Source organism: Dendrobates tinctorius, unplaced genomic scaffold (genome assembly GCF_039654945.1).
Source record: "Dendrobates tinctorius isolate UK_male_01 unplaced genomic scaffold, ASM3965494v1 ptg000039l, whole genome shotgun sequence".
In the NCBI taxonomy this organism is placed as follows: Eukaryota; Metazoa; Chordata; class Amphibia; order Anura; family Dendrobatidae; genus Dendrobates; species Dendrobates tinctorius.
In genome coordinates, this window is record NW_027361707.1 from 66,086,686 (window position 1) to 66,104,673 (window position 17,988).

Sequence of the window (17,988 nt, forward strand, 5' to 3'; positions counted from 1 at the left end):
AACAACCATCTTGAAATGATGAGGATTGCATCTGTGCAGAGTGTATATATAGAAATCCCATGAGACACCCCCATTGGGTGTCTGATGTCATATCGAATGCATGCGCATAAACAAAGCAAACGCATGCAAAAATGCCTACAGTGCCTTGGAAGTGCATTGAGCAGCAAGGTGGTGTGCTGGTAAAAGGGGAAAAAAAAAAAAAAAAAAACTCTTTTAAATCTTCTTCCTGAGCGAGTGTGAACGAGCTGAGTGTGACCTGAGCGTAAGTGCGAACTGTGGTAAGAGTGTGACTTGAAATTCAGTGACTTTAGATTCAGGGAGTTTCCAAGGGAGGTCTTACTGAATTGCTGTTATATTAATACTTTTTTTTTTTTTTTAATTTATTTTTGCTTATCTTATTGTCTGGTGCAATCCCCATTAGGATGTGCTCCACTATTGCCAATGCCATCCAGTGCACGTCTTGCTGCATGTATGAAATCCTTGAACAGCCGGTCGAGGGTGCATACTGCTGTGCAAGATGTGAGCACGTTGTGCATTTGGAAGCCCAGATACTGGATCTAAATGTGCAGCTGGCAACACTGAGATCCATAGACAATATGGAAAGGAGTCTTCTGCTCACTGAGCAGACGCTCAATGGGATAGATGAGGGGGGGGATGCTAGGTTGGAGCTGCAGGACAATGAAGCAGCTAGCTGGGTGACAGTTAGAAGGCGGGGTAGAGGGAAGAGCACCAGGGAGGCTAGTCCTGATCTGGCACACCCCAATAAGTTTGCTAAGTTGGCAGATGAGGGGAGTGTTAGTGCAGGAGTAGCACTGCTGCAGCAAGGCATGTCCTCTGAAAGCCGGAGGAGTGTCTGCTCCAGTAAGGGGGGAAATAGGAGAGCAGGGCAGGCCAGACAGGTTATGGTAGTGGGAGACTCAATTATTAGGGGAACAGATAGGGCAATCTGTCACAAAGACAGGGATCGTCGAACGGTGTGCTGCCTACCTGGCGCTCGAGTCCGACACATCGCTGATCGGGTTGACAGATTACTGGGAGGGGCTGGAGAGGATCCAGCGGTCATGGTGCACATTGGCACAAATGACAAAGTTAGAGGTAGGTGGAAGGTCCTTAAAGATTATTTCAGGGAATTAGGCTGTAAGCTTAAAGCAAGGACCTCCAAGGTGGTATTTTCGGAAATACTTCCTGTACCACGTGCCACGCCAGAGAGGCAACGGGAGATTAGGGAGGTTAATAAGTGGCTCAGGAATTGGTGTAGGAAGGAGGGGTTTGGGTTCCTGCAGAACTGGGCCGACTTCTCAGTTGGCTACAGGTTCTACGCTAGGGACGGGCTGCACCTCAATGGGGAGGGTGCCGCTGTGCTGGGGGAGAAAATGGCTAGAAGGTTGGAGGAGTGTTTAAACTAGGGACTGGGGGGAGGGTATTCCTTTTATAGGAGGGGAAGACAGTGCAGATAGAGACCTGGGCACAAATAATGACATTGGGGGTGGAGGTGGCATGGGGGGTGGGGTTAGAACAGTTAATAATTTAAGAAAGAATAGAGGTACAGAGAGATACATAAAGTGCATGTATACTAATGCCAGAAGTCTCGCCAACAAAATGGAGGAATTGGAGTTAATGTTGTTGGAACATAATTATGACATGGTGGGGATATCTGAGACATGGCTGGATGAGAGCCATGACTGGGCTGTTAATTTACAGGGCTATAGTCTGTTCAGAAATGACCGAACAAATAAGCGAGGGGGAGGCGTGTGTTTATATGTAAAATCATCCTTAAAACATATCCTTCGTGATAATATATATGAATCTAATGAAAATGTAGAGTCCCTGTGGGTAGAGATAAGGGGAGGGGGGAAAAATAATAAAATTACTGATAGGGGTTTGTTATAAATCTCCAAAAATAATGGAAGCTACAGAGAATATCCTCATAAAGCAAATAGATGAAGCAGCGACTCAAGGAGAAGTCATTATTATGGGGGACTTCAACTACCCTGAAATACATTGGGGAACCGAAACCTGCAGTTCCAGCAAGGGTAATAGGTTTCTGACAACGATGAGAGACAATTACCTTTCACAACTGGTTCAGGACCCAACAAGAGGGGGGGCACTGCTAGACCTAATATTAACCAACAGGCCAGACCGCATATCAAATGTAAGGGTTGAGGGTCACTTGGGTAATAGTGATCACAAATTAATAAGTTTTCATGTATCCTTTAATAAGATGTGTAGTAGAGGGGTTACAAGGACACTAAACTTCAGGAAGGCAAATTTCCAACGGATGAGAGATGATCTTGGTGCAATTAACTGGGACGATATCCTGAGACATAAAAATATACAAAGAAAATGGGAGACGTTTATTAGCATCCTGAATAGGACCTGTGCACAATATATACCGTATGGGAATAAACATGCGAGAAATAGGAGGAAACCACTGTGGCTAAATAGAGCTGTAAGGGGTGCAATAAGAGATAAAAATAAAGCATTTAGAGAATTAAAGCAAGTAGGTAGTGATGAGGCATTAAATAAATACAGAAAATTAAATAAATTCTGTAAAAAGCAAATCAAGACAGCAAAGATTGAGACAGAGAGACTCATTGCCAGAGAAAGTAAAAATAATCCCAAAATATTCTTTAACTACATAAATAGTAAGAAGCTAAAAAATGATAGTGTTGGTCCCCTTAAAAATAGTCTGGGTGAAATGGTGGATGAGGATGAGGAAAAAGCCAATATGCTAAATGACTTTTTTTCAACAGTATTTACACAAGAAAATCCCATGACGGATAACATGATCAGGGATAGAAAATTCTCCATTAAATGTCACCTGCTTAACCCAGCAGGAAGTACAGCGGCGTCTAAAAATCACTAAAATTGACAAATCCCCGGGCCCGGATGGGATACACCCCCGAGTACTGCAGGAATTAAGCACAGTCATAGATAGACCACTATTTTTAATCTTTAAAGATTCCATAATAACAGGGTCTGTACCACAGGACTGGCGTATAGCAAATGTGGTGCCAATATTCAAAAAGGGGACAAAAACTGAACTTGGAAATTATAGGCCAGTAAGCTTAACCTCAACTGTGGGTAAAATCCTGGAGGGTTTTCTAAGAGATACTATACTGGAGTATCTGGAGAAGAATAACCTTATGACCCAATATCAACATGGGTTTACAAGAGACCGTTCCTGTCAGACTAATCTGATAAGCTTTTATGAAGAGGTAAGTTCCGGACTGGACCAAGGGAATGCAGTGGACGTGGTGTACATGGACTTTTCAAAAGCTTTTGATACGGTGCCACACAAAAGGTTGATACATAAAATGAGAACAATGGGGATAGGGGAAAATATGTGTAGGTGGGTTAAGAGCTGGCTCAGGGATAGGAAACAAAGGGTGGTTATTAATGGAGCACACACGGACTGGGTCAAGGTTAGCAGTGGGGTACCACAGGGGTCAGTTTTGGGCCCGCTTCTTTTTAACATATTTATTAATGACCTTGTAGGGGGCATAGAGAGTAGAATTTCAATATTTGCAGATGACACTAAACTCTGCAGGGTAATTAATACAGAGGAGGACAATTTTATATTACAGGAGGATTTATGTAAACTAGAAGCTTGGGCTGATAAATGGCAAATGAGCTTTAATGGGGATAAATGTAAGGTCATGCACTTGGGTAGAACGAACAAGTTGTATAATTATGTGCTTAATTGTAAAACGCTGGGCAAAACAGTCACTGAAAAAGACCTGGGTGTATGGGTGGACGACAAACTCACATTTAGTGGCCAGAGTCAAGCAGCTGCTGCAAAGGCAAATAAAATAATGGGATGCATTAAAAGAGGCATAGATGCTCATGAGGAGAACATAATTTTACCTCTATATAAGTCACTAGTGCGACCACACTTAGAATACTGTGTACAGTTCTGGTCTCCGGTGTATAAGAAAGACATAGCTGAACTGGAGCGGGTGCAGAGAAGAGCGACCAAGGTTATTAGGTAACTGGGGGGTCTGCAATACCAAGACAGGTTATTACACTTGGGGTTATTTAGTTTGGAGAATCGAAGGCTTAGGGATGATCTTATTACAATGTATAAATATATGTGGGGACAATACAAAGACCTTTCTAATGATCTTTTTACTCTTAGACCTGTGACGGGGACAAGGGGGCATCCTCTACGTCTGGAGGAAAGAAGGTTTAAGCATACTCACAGACGCGGATTCTTTACTGTAAGAGCAGTGAGACTATGGAACTCTCTGCCATATGATGTTGTAATGAGTGATTCACTACTAAAATTTAGAAGGGACTGGATGCCTTTCTTGAAAAGTATAATATTACAGGGTATATACACTAGTTTCCTTAGTGTTGCGTTGATCCAGGGAGCTAGTCTGATTGCCGTATGTGGAGTCGGGAAGGAATTTTTTTCCCCAATGTGAAGCTTACTGTTTGCCACATGGGTTTTTTTTGCCTTCCTCTGGATCAACATGTTAGGGCAAGTTAGGATAGGATATGGGTTGAACTAGATGGACTTAAAGTCTCCCTTCAACCTTAATAACTATGTTATTATGTTACTATGTTACAAACGCATGCGCACGCAGCATTTTTTCACTGTCATGAGTAAGATGATGCGGATAAAAAATGCTGCGTATGCATTTGCTTTTGCATGCTTTTGGACATGCAGATGATACGCTGCGCACACAAATGCAAATGTGAACCTAGCTTAAATCTTCTCTTTTCCATTAGGTTTATGGCCCTATGTGATTACAATCTGAAGAGCTGAATCCTAAGCGCCATTTAGAAAACAGAAAGTCAATTGTCTATGTATGAGTCATAAGTCACTGTAAAGTCCCTGGCAGGGGGGAGGAGGTAACAGCTGGGTCAGAAGCGGAAGAGGGGATTTTTTTTATTTCAGAGACAAGAGACTTCCTGTTTCTATATAGAGCAGAGAAAAGTGAAGAATTTACTGGGTAGAAAGTCAAAATGCACAATTGTACTGTAAGTACACATTGCTGTATAATACTGTATGGTGATTGCAATATAGTAGGATAAAAACTATGATGAGCATGCTTTTTTATAGGGTCGATATTTATCTATATCAGTTAATGGTCAATATTGACTTTTAAGATTGCTGCATTCAATAGGTGGCGCCAGAGATAAAGTCTTCTTCCTCCTGAAAAGGCGATTTGCATGTCTGAATATTAAGTGTAATTCATTGGCCTTTTTCACCCAATAAAGATTACTTGTCATAAATATCAGAGGTTCAGCACAAGGATGGTAGTAGTTGTACCTTCACCCATCTTGTGGTAAGGGCAACATTTTTACAAAGGTGTAAGAAGGTGTTCCATTTAAAGGGAATCTGTCACAAAGTTTTTGCTACCATATCCGACAGGAGCATAACATAATGTAGGGAAAAAGACCCCGATTCCAGTGATGTATCACTTAGTTTACTGCGTGCAGCAGTTGTGCTAGACTTATAGTTTTTAGTTGCAGCATGAAGCAGAGCTCAGAAAGCTGCCCCCACCCACACCAGGCCCTCTATGTACAATGTCCATAGACAGTGAGCTGCTTATCCTAGGAGGAGGCATGGTTGGACCAGTGCTCTCGTGCCAGCTAGTCACAGAAATTATAATGTCCTGGTGATAAAACATTCACTGTAAATAAACAACAGCACAAAACCTGATAAGTGACACATCACGGAATTCTGTGTTTTAACTCCTACCTCATGCTGTCTTCAGATTACATGGCAGACAGATTCCCTTCAGCATGCAATTTTTGCATACAGTATTTCATGCTATACACATTTCAAGGCAGAATACCACAATATTATAATATATATTATACAATATTATAAGTTCATCGCACTTGTCATGTTAATGTCCAAAGCTGTAGTGTAGTTTTTCAAGCATTTACAATTTAACCTCTTCAGTTGGCTATGTATGTGAGTGAGTGCATAAAGATAACATTGATAACAATTGTCACAATGATTGCATGACACTGAAACTACGATTCAATACTGTCCATTTATAGATGCTAGCTACTGGAATAAATAATCCTATTATCATCATATTATAATCCTGTAATTTATTTCTATCAGCAGGTGGGAAACTATTTATATTCCACAATTTAAATATTGCAAAGATTAACAGGGGACTTTTCCTTTTGCATATATAATTTCAGGCAAACAAAGGAGCAATCAATTCTTTGGAGAAGCTACTGGAATGGCAACTGAATTCATTAAGGATCTAAATTACAAGCTTGAACTTAACTTGATAAGAAAGATTTTTTTCTCAGAAGAACAATGAAGAATAAAATTGTGAAGCAGCCAAGCGGAAAGAAGCATCACAACGCGAGCCTTGATCCTCACATTTCAGGAATTTATTGTCCATCAATTGCAATAATTCAACATCGTTTAAGGTTTAAGAGAACTCTCATTGGAAATCCTTAACTTAGGGTACCGTTACACCTAGCGATGCACCAGCAATTCCGACTAGCGATATGACGCGGTCAGGATCGCTGGTGCATCGCTAGATGGTCGCTAGTGAGCTGCCACACAGGCAGATCTCACCAGCGACATCGCTGGGGACGGGGATCGCTACTTACCTGTCAGACACGGCGATCCTGCGTCCTCCCGCCCGGCTCCATGCGTCGCTCGTCGTCACAGCAGGAAGCGCCGCAGGAAGTGGCCGACGAGGAATGGTCCAGCAGCTTCTCTCGCTATCAGCGATTACCAGCGGGGGAGCCGGTCGTAGGTAAGTATCACATGCAGCGATATCGCTAGCAATATCGCTGTAACGTCACAAAATCGGTGACTTTACAGCGATATTGCTAGCGATATCGCAGTGTGTAACGGGGGCTTTAGAATCAGAGTATGTTAGAGTTGGAAAGGACCTCCAGGATCATTGTGTCCAACCCCTGCTCAGTGCCGGATTCACTAAATCATCTCAGACAGATGTCTGTCCTGTCTCTGTTTGAAGACTTCCATTGAAGAAAAACTTATCCAGTTCCACTCATTGATCACTCTAACTTTCAAAAACATTTCTCTAATATCTAATCTGTGTCTTCTCTCTTTCAGTTTCACTCCATTGCTTCTTGTGTTTCCCTGTGCAAATGAGAATAATGATGATCCCTCTGCACTGTGACATCCCTTCAGATATTTGTAGACAGCTATTAAGTCTCCTCTTAGCCTTCTTTTTAGCAAGCTAAACATTCCCAGATCCTTTAGCCGTTCCACATAGAACATAGTTTACAGTTCGCGCACCATCCTGGTAGCTCTTCTCTGAACTTGCTCCAGATTTTCAATGTCTTTTTTTTTTTAAATGTGGTGCCCAGAATTTGACATAATATTACAGATGCTGACTGACCAAGAAAGGGTAGGGGGGGATAATTAGTTCAAGTGATCTAGACTATGGGCTTCACTTAATACATTCAAGAACAATGTTTGCCCTTTTTGCTGCTGTATCATATTGTTGACTCATGTGCAGTCTGTGATCTATTAGTATACCGAAGACTTTTTCACCAGTGCTGTTGTTTAGTTCTATTCCTCCCATTCTGAAGATGCAATTTTCGTTTTCCTTACTCAGATGTAGAATCTTGCATTTCTCCCTTTTAAATACAGTGAATGTGATGAATGTATGTCAAGCAAGATAGAACAAAGCTGCAAGGGTTAATTATGATTACTAGAGTTGAGCGACTTTTGGTTTTTTAGGGTCGCATTTCGTTTCGTGAAACCCGACTTTTCCAAAAGTCGGGTCGAGCAAGATCGTCCGATTATAGGGAAAAGTCGGGGTCGTCCCGAAACACGAAACCCAATGTAAGTCAATGGGGAATAAAAGTCGGCAGTGAGAGGAGGACAGGAAACACACCTACAGTGCCCATTTGAATGCCAAAAGCATCAATTCTTCTTACTTAAGCTTGTCAACCTTAATTAACTTCATAATACAAGTTACGCACTGAAAAATGGGGGTTATTTGGCTAAAGTTGTGGGGGGGAGGGCTGGCTGCAGGTTTTCATGTGCCCTGGGCGAAAGAGCGCCCCTTTAACACATAATACCACAACTCATCATGCTCCGATACGGCAGAGAAATAGAGGTATAGTACAATGAAAAATACCTCACTTTTTACATCTCATGACGAGGCCCATCTATTTCTCCATACAGAATCATTGGTCCCATATAATGTTTGAAACAGTATATGATGAGCTCCACATAATGCAACAGTATATGTTGGTCCCCATGGATGAAGCTCCACTGTCTTATGGGCCCAAATAATGCTCCAAACATAATGGGCCCCATTTCTAATGCTCTAGTGTATAATGGGCCCTGTAAATGCTGCTCCAGTGTCTGATGTCCACCTTTGGAATGTTCCAGTGTATGGTGGGCCCCATCTATCATTCTCCAGAGTATAGTGCTCCCCAAAAATTGCTGTCCCAACATTGAAAACAATCAAATAAGTCTCCTCACTAGGGAATCCCTGTACTTGTCTGGATTCCTCGTCGTCCCCATCTTCCATCTCACTGCACAGTATTTCAACTTTGCAAGTGCTGTGATCCTGAGCAAGCAGGGGGGGGCCCACTCGTTGGCGACGGCACTGGCACAGGGCCCCTGATAGTACGGTGGTGTGTCTGATGGCGGGTGGGCCGAACCTGCACTTTCATCTGCAGCTTCCTCTTTGTCACCGTGTAAGATGGAACTGTATATGGGAAGGGTAACCTGAGTTTCATCAGGGTCAGATTCAGGTCGTGTAGCGTGCGAGGGGAATGTAGTGGTCTGGGTCAATGTACCAGCAGATTCATCGAGCAGTGGCTGGGCATCAGTGCACTTGTGTCGCCCCCAGGAGTACGGTCGCCACAGTGGCATTACCTTCTTCCTAGGGAGTGTGATGTCATGCTTGGGAGCAACGAAGGATCTCTCTAGCAGGTTAACTGATTGGGCAGCGTTATTCCCACGAGTCATGACCCTCCAAACAGCGTTCATGATGGCAAAGTGTTTGTTTTACGTGGGCAGTATGGTTGCAAAGCTGAACCTTAAAGGAATGTCCAGAAGGGCACCACCAGGAGTGGAGCCTACGGTTAAATTCGACTCCACCTGGGAAACCTCAACCATGCCAGCTACAGAACAGATGCACACATTGCAAGCTTAATTCCGTTAACGAACGAGACTCCGTCATGCCCCGCGGTCCGAGTCTGGCTTACTAGAGGGACACGTGAGGCTCTGGCACATGAGATTGGCCAATAACTGGTGTGTCATGCCCTTACATGTCCGTGGCTGCATGTGCGCTATACTGAAAAGGCCAGCGTTTGTCGCTTACAGGTGCAGATAACCCGCTGAACAATGTTAGTGATGGGATCACTGATTACAATTATTACCCGCGAACAATGATTTCCCAGTAAGTGCAGGTCAACCGCAGTTCCGGAATTAGGCCTAACCGTCATTCCTGAAAAAATGAAAAACTTACGTGTGCAAACCACAGGTGCTGTAGCTTGCTTAACAGCTCGCCAGCCGTTCTCACGCCCAGTATGGATTACACGTGATTGCACAAAGGTGAGAAAGGGTACCGTATCCCCAGATAACATGTATGGATAGCGTACACATTCAAAATATATGTCTCAGGAGGCAGGCTCAGACGGTGTTAGGCCCAGTATGGATTGCACGTGATTGCACAAAGGTTAGAAAGGGTACCGTATCCCCGGATAACATGTATGGATAGCGTACACATTCAAAATATATGTCTCAGGAGGCAGGCTCAGACGGTGTTAGGCCCAGTATGGATTGCACGCGATTGCACAAAGGTTAGAAAGGGTACCGTATCCCCGGATAACATGTATGGATAGCGTACACATTCAAAATATATGTCTCAGGAGGCAGGCTCAGACGGTGTTAGGCCCAGTATGGATTGCACGTGATTGCACAAAGGTTAGAAAGGGTACCGTATCACCGGATAACATGTATGGATAGCGTACACATTCAAAATATATGTCTCAGGAGGCAGGCTCAGACGGTGTTAGGCCCAGTATGGATTGCACGTGATTGCACAAAGGTTAGAAAGGGTACCGTATCCCCGGATAACATGTATGGATAGCGTACACATTCAAAATATATGTCTCAGGAGGCAGGCTCAGACGATGTTAGGCCCAGTATGGATTGCACGTGATTGCACAAAGGTTAGAAAGGGTACCGTATCCCCGGATAACATGTATGGATAGCGTACACATTCAAAATATATGACTCAGGAGGCAGGCTCAGACGGTGTTAGGCCCAGTATGGATTGCACGTGATTGCACAAAGGTTAGAAAGGGTACCGTTTCCCCGGATAACATGTATGGATAGCGTACACATTCAAAATATATGTCTCAGGAGGCAGGCTCAGACAGTGTCAGGCACAGTATGGATTTGACGGCCCAGGCTACACAGCGGAGGAGCAGGGAGAGGTAAAGATTGCAAATGCTGGGGCCCTGCCCAAGCAAGGGGGGCCCACTCCTGGGCGTCGGTACTGGCACTGGGCCCCTCATAGTACGGCGGTGTGTCTGACGGCGGGTGTGCACCACCACCGTCAGAGACACTTGATTGCACTATGAAGGACCCTGTACCAGTGCCCGCGCCCAAGAGTCGGCCTACCCACCTGTCCAGGGCAACGGCACTCGCACGGTGTCGTGCGCTAGGTGGTGACCCCGGCCATGGGGGGGGAGGCAGCACAGTTAGGGAGTTTTAGAAAGTGGCATATGTTGATGTTGGACATTCAGCTGATGCAAAAGGTGAAATAGGTCAAGTCCCAGGAAGAGGTGGACCAAAGCAAGCCATTTTTCTGTCACCCTATGTGTCATCAGAGGAAGGTGGGACAAAATCCTTGGAAACCCATGCGTGGTTCATTTTAATGAAGGTTAGATCATCCACATTTTGGGTTGACAGACGGGTCCTTTTTTCTGTCAGGATTGATCCAGCTGCACTGAAGACTCTTTCCGATAGCACACTTGCAGCTGGGCAAGCGAGCTCCTGTAAAGCATATTGTGCCAATTCAGGCCAGGTGTCCAGTTTAACGGCCCAATAGTCAAAGGGGAATGACCTGTGTGGGAGAACATCGATATGGGAGGAAAAGTAGTTTGTAACCATAGTTGACAACTGCTGTCTCCTGTCACTTTCCATCGATGCAGTATTACCAGTTGTGTGAGCGGTACTTGAAAAATCATTCCACAACATTGTCATGAAACCCCTGTCTCCAATGCCACTTCTGCTGTGTGCACCACGAACACCTCTGCCAAGCTGCCCCCGGCCCGTACGGCTCGTGTGAGAACCATCACCGCTGCTGTGTGCTGGGAATGCCTCAAGCAACCGATTTACCAGAGTTGCTTGTTTATTAGCCAATATTAGGTCAAGGTTCTCCTGTGGCATGATGTTTTGTAATTTGCCTTTATAGCGTGGATCCAGGATGCTGGCCAACCAGTAGTCGTCATCGTTCATCATTTTGGCAATGCGTGGGTCCCTTTTTAGGATCTGCAAGGCATAATCTGACATGTGGGCCAATGTTCCCGGTGTCAATGATGCACTGCGAGAGCTGGTTGGAGGAGCACTTTCTGGCAAATCCACATCCCTCCAGTCATGCACAAACCCTGTACCAGACCTTGCCACGCCAACATTTTCACTTGCCCCACGAGATGCATCCTCCTCCCCTAAGTAATCATCCCCATCATCCTCCTCCTCCTCCTCTTCTTCCTCCACCTCGTCCAGGAGAGGTCCCTGAGCAGACAATGGCTGAATGTCATCAAGGATTCCCTCCTCCTCTTCCTCCTCATCAACATTGGCTGCAGACGCCTGCTCCTTAAGGTGCGTCAAAGTTTGCACGAGCAGACGCATAAGTGGGATGCTCATGCTTAGGATGGCGTCGTCTGCGCTTACCAGCCATGTGCATTCCTCAAAACACTGAAGGACTTTACAGAGGTCTTTCAGCTTCGACCACTGCACACCTGTCAACTCCATGTCTGCTCTCAAAGTGCCTGGCCGTGTATCCTCCCACAAATGCATTATGGCCTGCCTCTGCTCGCACAGCTACTCCACCATGTGCAGGGTGGAGTTCCACCTTGTTGCAATGTCGATAATGAGGCGGTGGTTGGGAAGGTGGAGCAATCGCTGCAGCTTCTGCATACGAACGGAGTGTACAGGCGACCGGCGGATGTGCGCGCACAGTCTTCGCACCTTCTGGAGCAGGGCTGTTAACTCCGGATAATTTTTGAGGAAGCACTGCACCACCAGGTTCAAGGTGTGAGCCAAGCAAGGTATATGGCTGAGTTTTGAAAGGGCTATGGCTGCCACAAAATTACGGCCGTTATCACTAACTACCTTGCCTGCCTCAAGATGTACCCTGCCCAGCCATGACTCAGTTTGTCGCTTCAAGTACTCGGCCAGCACCTCGGCGGTGTGTCTGTTGCCCAAACACATCATCTGCAACACAGCCTGCTGACGCTTTCCACTAGCTGCTCGATAGGGGGACACATCGTGTGCAACAGTGGCAGCTGCAGATGGAGTGCTCGTACGACTGCGCTCTGTGGACGAGCTTTCGCTTCTGGAGGAGGAGGAGGAGGAGGGTCGAACGCCTACAGCCAACTGTTTCCTATACCGTGGGTTGGCAGCACTGTCCCACCACCGCTGTCCCCTGTGGACCCTGCATCCACCACATTAACCCAGTGCGCAGTGATGGACACGTAACGGCCCTGGCCATGCCGACTGGACCATGCATCAGTTGTGAGGTGCACCTTTCCGCTCACTGACTGCTTGAGTGCATGGACAATGCGGTCTTTCACATGATGGTGGAGGGCTGGGATGGCTTTGCGAGAGAAGAAGTGGCAACTGGGTAGGTCATAGCGTGGTACTGCATAGGCCATGAGTTTGTGGAAAACTGTGCTTTCCACCAACCGAAAGGGCATCATCTCAAACGAGATTAGTTTGGCAATGTGGGCGTTCAAACCCAGTGTACGCGGATGAGAGACTGAGTACTTTCTTGACCTACTCATAGTGTCTGGGAGAGTGAGCTGGACTTGAGAGCTGCATATGGTGGAAGTAGCGGTGGACAGGGCGGACTGAGAGAGGGTTGATGATGGTGATGGAGTTGGTGTTCTTTCTGATGGCCTAGAATCAGTCTTTCGTTGATATAACAGTGGGATTCCCTGACTGCTGTGGCCATGCAACGACACCTCAACATTTGCTGCTGTGCTAACCGGTGGGCTTACAGTGGGGGAAACAATGTAGCGTTGCTGACTACCTTCGTTGTGATCAGTTGCACATGTGGCACTTGAGGTTTGGTGTTGTGTCCACGCTTGCAAGTGCATGCTGGTTAAATGTCTAAGCATGCAACTGGTATTCAAATTTTTCAGATTTTTCCCTCGGCTAAAGGTTTTGCGCACTTCTTACAGATAATCTTGGCCTGATCATGAGGATTTTGTTCAAAAAAGTGCCACACTGCACTCTTCCTACTTTGGCAGACATTTTGCGGCCTAGCACGCTGTGATCTTTTGACCCTCTGGACAAGCTGTCCAGCAACTCTTTTGATGTTTGGAACCTGTCTTTGGAGTGCTCCGGGCCTGCCAGATAACAGCTGTTGCGATGTCGATGTCTGCTGTGGATGCTCCTCATCTGAGCTATTGGAAGCAGCACCCTCTTCCCCCAATGGATGCCAATCTGGGTCAACAACTGGGTCATCCATCACCTCCTCTTCTATGTCATGTGCACCTTCCTCTGTGTCACCGTGTATGGTGGTATAGTGTGCGGGAAGGGGCACCTGAGTCTCATCAGGGTCAGAATCTGGCTCTGTACACTGCGAGGACAATGTAGTGCTCTGAGTGAATGTACCAGCAGAATCATCCATCAGCGGCTGTGCATCAGTGCACTCCATGTCAGATTCATCTTGGCCTTGGTAATTCACCATTTCACTTGATAATCCAGGCATGGTATGTGAAAACAGCTCCATGGAGTAATCAGTAGTATGGCCTGCGTCATCCTTCAATCTTGGTTGGGGTGAAGGACACAAGGAAAGGTGTGGTTCATGAACATGAGCCTCCAATGACGACTCAGTGCTTTTACTTTTTACAAGTGAAGAAGAGGAGGCGATAGAGCTGGAGGCTGAGTCAGCAATGTAAGACAAAACTTTTTCCTGATGCTCTGGCTTTAAAAGCGGTTTGCCAACTCCTAGAAAACGAAGCGTTCGAGGCTTTTTGTAGCCAGACGATGACGCAGGCTCAACACCTCCTGCATTCGGTCCTATTTTGCTCTTGCCACTACCATCAGATCCACCACCAACACCATCATTACCAGCTGCCAACCCCCGCCCAATTCCACGGCCTCTTCCACCAGCCTTCCTCATTTTTGGTAGAAATGTAGACAAAATCCAACAAACTATATAGTAATGTAAAACAAGGTACAAGGTGTCTATAGGACAGGGGAGATTTTGAATTTCTGCACACACTTGTGGACACTGGACACTTTTGGATTGTGTGTGGCCCACTGATATCTGAGCGCTATGTGACAGGCTCGATGGCACAGCTGTGACCAAAGTGACTAGAGGATAAGGGAGATTTTGAATCTCTGCACACACTTTTGGACATTGGACACTTTTGGATTGTGTGAGGCCCAATGAATATCTGAGCGCTATGTGACAGGCTCGATGGCACAGCTGTGACCAAAGTGACTAGAGGATAAGGGAGATTTTGAATCTCTGCACACACTTTTGGACACTGGACACTTTTGGATTGTGTGAGGCCCAATGAATATCTGACCGCTATGTGACAGGCTCGATGGCACAGCTGTGACCAAAGTGACTAGAGGATAAGGGAGATTTTGAATCTCTGCACACACTTTTGGACACTGGACACTTTTGGATTGTGTGAGGCCCAATGAATATCTGAGCGCTATGTGACAGGCTCGATGGCACAGCTGTGACAAAAGTGACTAGAGGATAAGGGAGATTTTGAATCTCTGCACACACTTTTGGACACTGGACACTTTTGGATTGTGTGAGGCCCAATGAATATCTGAGCGCTATGTGACAGGCTCGATGGCACAGCTGTGACAAAAGTGACTAGAGGATAACGGAGATTTTGAATCTCTGCACACACTTTTGGACACTGGACACTTTTGGATTGTGTGAGGCCCAATGAATATCTGAGCGCTATGTGACAGGCTCGATGGCACACCTGTGACAAAAGTGACTAGAAGATAAGGGAGATTTTGAATCTCTGCACACACTTTTGGACACTGGACACTTTTGGATTGTGTGAGGCCCAATGAATATCTGAGCGCTATGTGACAGGCTCGATGGCACAGCTGTGACAAAAGTGACTAGAGGATAAGGGAGATTTTGAATCTCTGCACACACTTTTGGACACTGGACACTTTTGGATTGTGTGAGGCCCAATGAATATCTGACCGCTATGTGACAGGCTCGATGGCACAGCTGTGACAAAAGTGACTAGAGGATAAGGGAGATTTTGAATCTCTGCACACACTTTTGGACACTGGACACTTTTGGATTGTGTGAGGCCCAATGAATATCTGAGCGCTATGTGACAGGCTCGATGGCACAGCTGTGACAAAAGTGACTAGAGGATAAGGGAGATTTTGAATCTCTGCACATACTTTTGGACACTGGACACTTTTGGATTGTGTGAGGCCCAATGAATATCTGAGCGCTATGTGACAGGCTCGATGGCACAGCTGTGACAAAAGTGACTAGAGGATAAGGGAGATTTTGAATCTCTGCACACACTTTTGGACACTGGACACTTTTGGATTGTGTGAGGCCCAATGAATATCTGAGCGCTATGTGACAGGCTCGATAGCACAGCTGTGACAAAAGTGACTAGAGGATAAGGGAGATTTTGAATCTCTGCACACACTTTTGGACACTGGACACTTTTGGATTGTGTGAGGCCCAATGAATATCTGAGCGCTATGTGACAGGCTCGATGGCACAGCTGTGACAAAAGTGACTAGAGGATAACGGAGATTTTGAATCTCTGCACACACTTTTGGACACTGGACACTTTTGGATTGTGTGAGGCCCAATGAATATCTGAGCTCTATGTGACAGGCTCGATGGCACAGCTGTGACAAAAGTGACTAGAGGATAAGGGAGATTTTGAATCTCTGCACACACTTTTGGACACTGGACACTTTTGGATTGTGTGAGGCCCAATGAAAATCTGAGCGCTATGTGACAGGCTCGATGGCACAGCTGTGACAAAAGTCACTAGAGGATAAGGGAGATTTTGAATCTCTGCACACACTTTTGGACACTGGACACTTTTGGATTGTGTGAGGCCCAATGAATATCTGAGCGCTATGTGACAGGCTCGATGGCACAGCTGTGACAAAAGTGACTAGAGGATAAGGGAGATTGGATTGCTTTTAAAAAAGCAGTTTGCAGAGCAGTGGGTAAACAGCAATGCCAGCCTGTCAGGAAGCCTTAAAAGGCAGCCCAACAACCAACACCACTGATACACCACAATATAGCCTCCCCTTGCACTGCACACACAGTGACTGGTGTGTTGTGCAGGCCAAATTGCTAGCAGCAGAAGCAGTTTTTTTTTCTTCTCAGCAGGACAAAAAAAAAAATTGGGATTGCTTTTAAAAAAGCAGTTTGCGAAGCAGTGGGTAAACAGCAATGCAGGAATGTCAGGAAGCCTTAGAAGGCAGCCCAACAACCAACACCACTGATACACCACTATATAGCCTCCCCTTGCACTGCACACACAGTGACTGGTGTGTTGTGCAGGCCAAATCGCTAGCAGCAGAAGCAGTTTTTTTGTCTTCTTCCCTGCCTAACGCTCTCCCTACAGAATCAGCAGCAACCTCTCCCTATACTGAGATCGGCAGAAGTAAGATGGCGGTCGGCGTGCACGCCCTTTTATACCCCCTGTGACGCCCACCAAAGCAAGCCAATCACTTGCATGCCCTTCTGAAAGATGGTGGTGACCCCTGTCTTTGTCATCACGTTGCCCACAGTGTCCGTGGATCATGATTGGCTGAAAAAGAGCGCAAAACAAACTTTTGAAACGCGACTTTGGCGCATAAGTCGCCGACCTCGTGGCCGACCTCATCCTAGGGTCGGGTTTCGTTTCATGAAACCCGACTTTGCCAAAAGTCGGCGACTTTTGAAATTTTTCGACCCGTTTCGCTCAACTCTAATGATTACCTCTTCAATATTGTTAGTTTGGTTGCCTATACTGACCTACAAAGCCATCCAGAACCTTTCTCCTCTATATATCTCTGAACAAATCTCCCGATATCTTCCCTCACGTAATCTCCGAACCTCCTAAGACCTCCTTCTCTCCTCCACACTTATTCGCTCCTCACACAACTGCTTCCAAGATTTCTCCCGAATATCCCCTATCCTCCTATCCTCTGGAATTCTGTGCCCCAGCACGTCCGACTATCAACCACATTCGGATCCTTCAGACGGAACCTGAAAACCCATATCTTCAAAAAAGCTTACAACCTACAATGACCTCGTTGCCTTCTCACCGCTATCAGAGCTACCGCCTCACCAACGCCAGAGCTGCTGCAACCCTCCAACCTACTGTCTCCTTCCCCACCATCTTGTAGAATGTAAGCCCGAAAGGGCAGGGTCCTCTCTCCCCTCTATATCAGTCTGTCATTGTTAGTTTGTTTACAGTAATTGATATCTGTAATTTGTATGTAACCCCTTCTCATGTACAGCACCATGGAATCAATGGTGCAATATACAGTAAATAAATAATAATAATTTTGCATTGTTCCCTATAAAGTGGCTGCCCGAATTAAGATAATGATCACTTACTCTATTGATGTAAAAAAGTGGCTGAGGTGCAATAATTGAGAACAGCCACTACTCAATGTATTAGCACCAATCTTCCAGCTACACATACTTTTATATTTCCAGTGGCTGTGGGACCTGCTAATAGTTGTGCCTGGTCATCTGACTTTTCCACATCTAATATTTAGGATGTCATCAATTTCATAGCTTTGCACAAACTCTT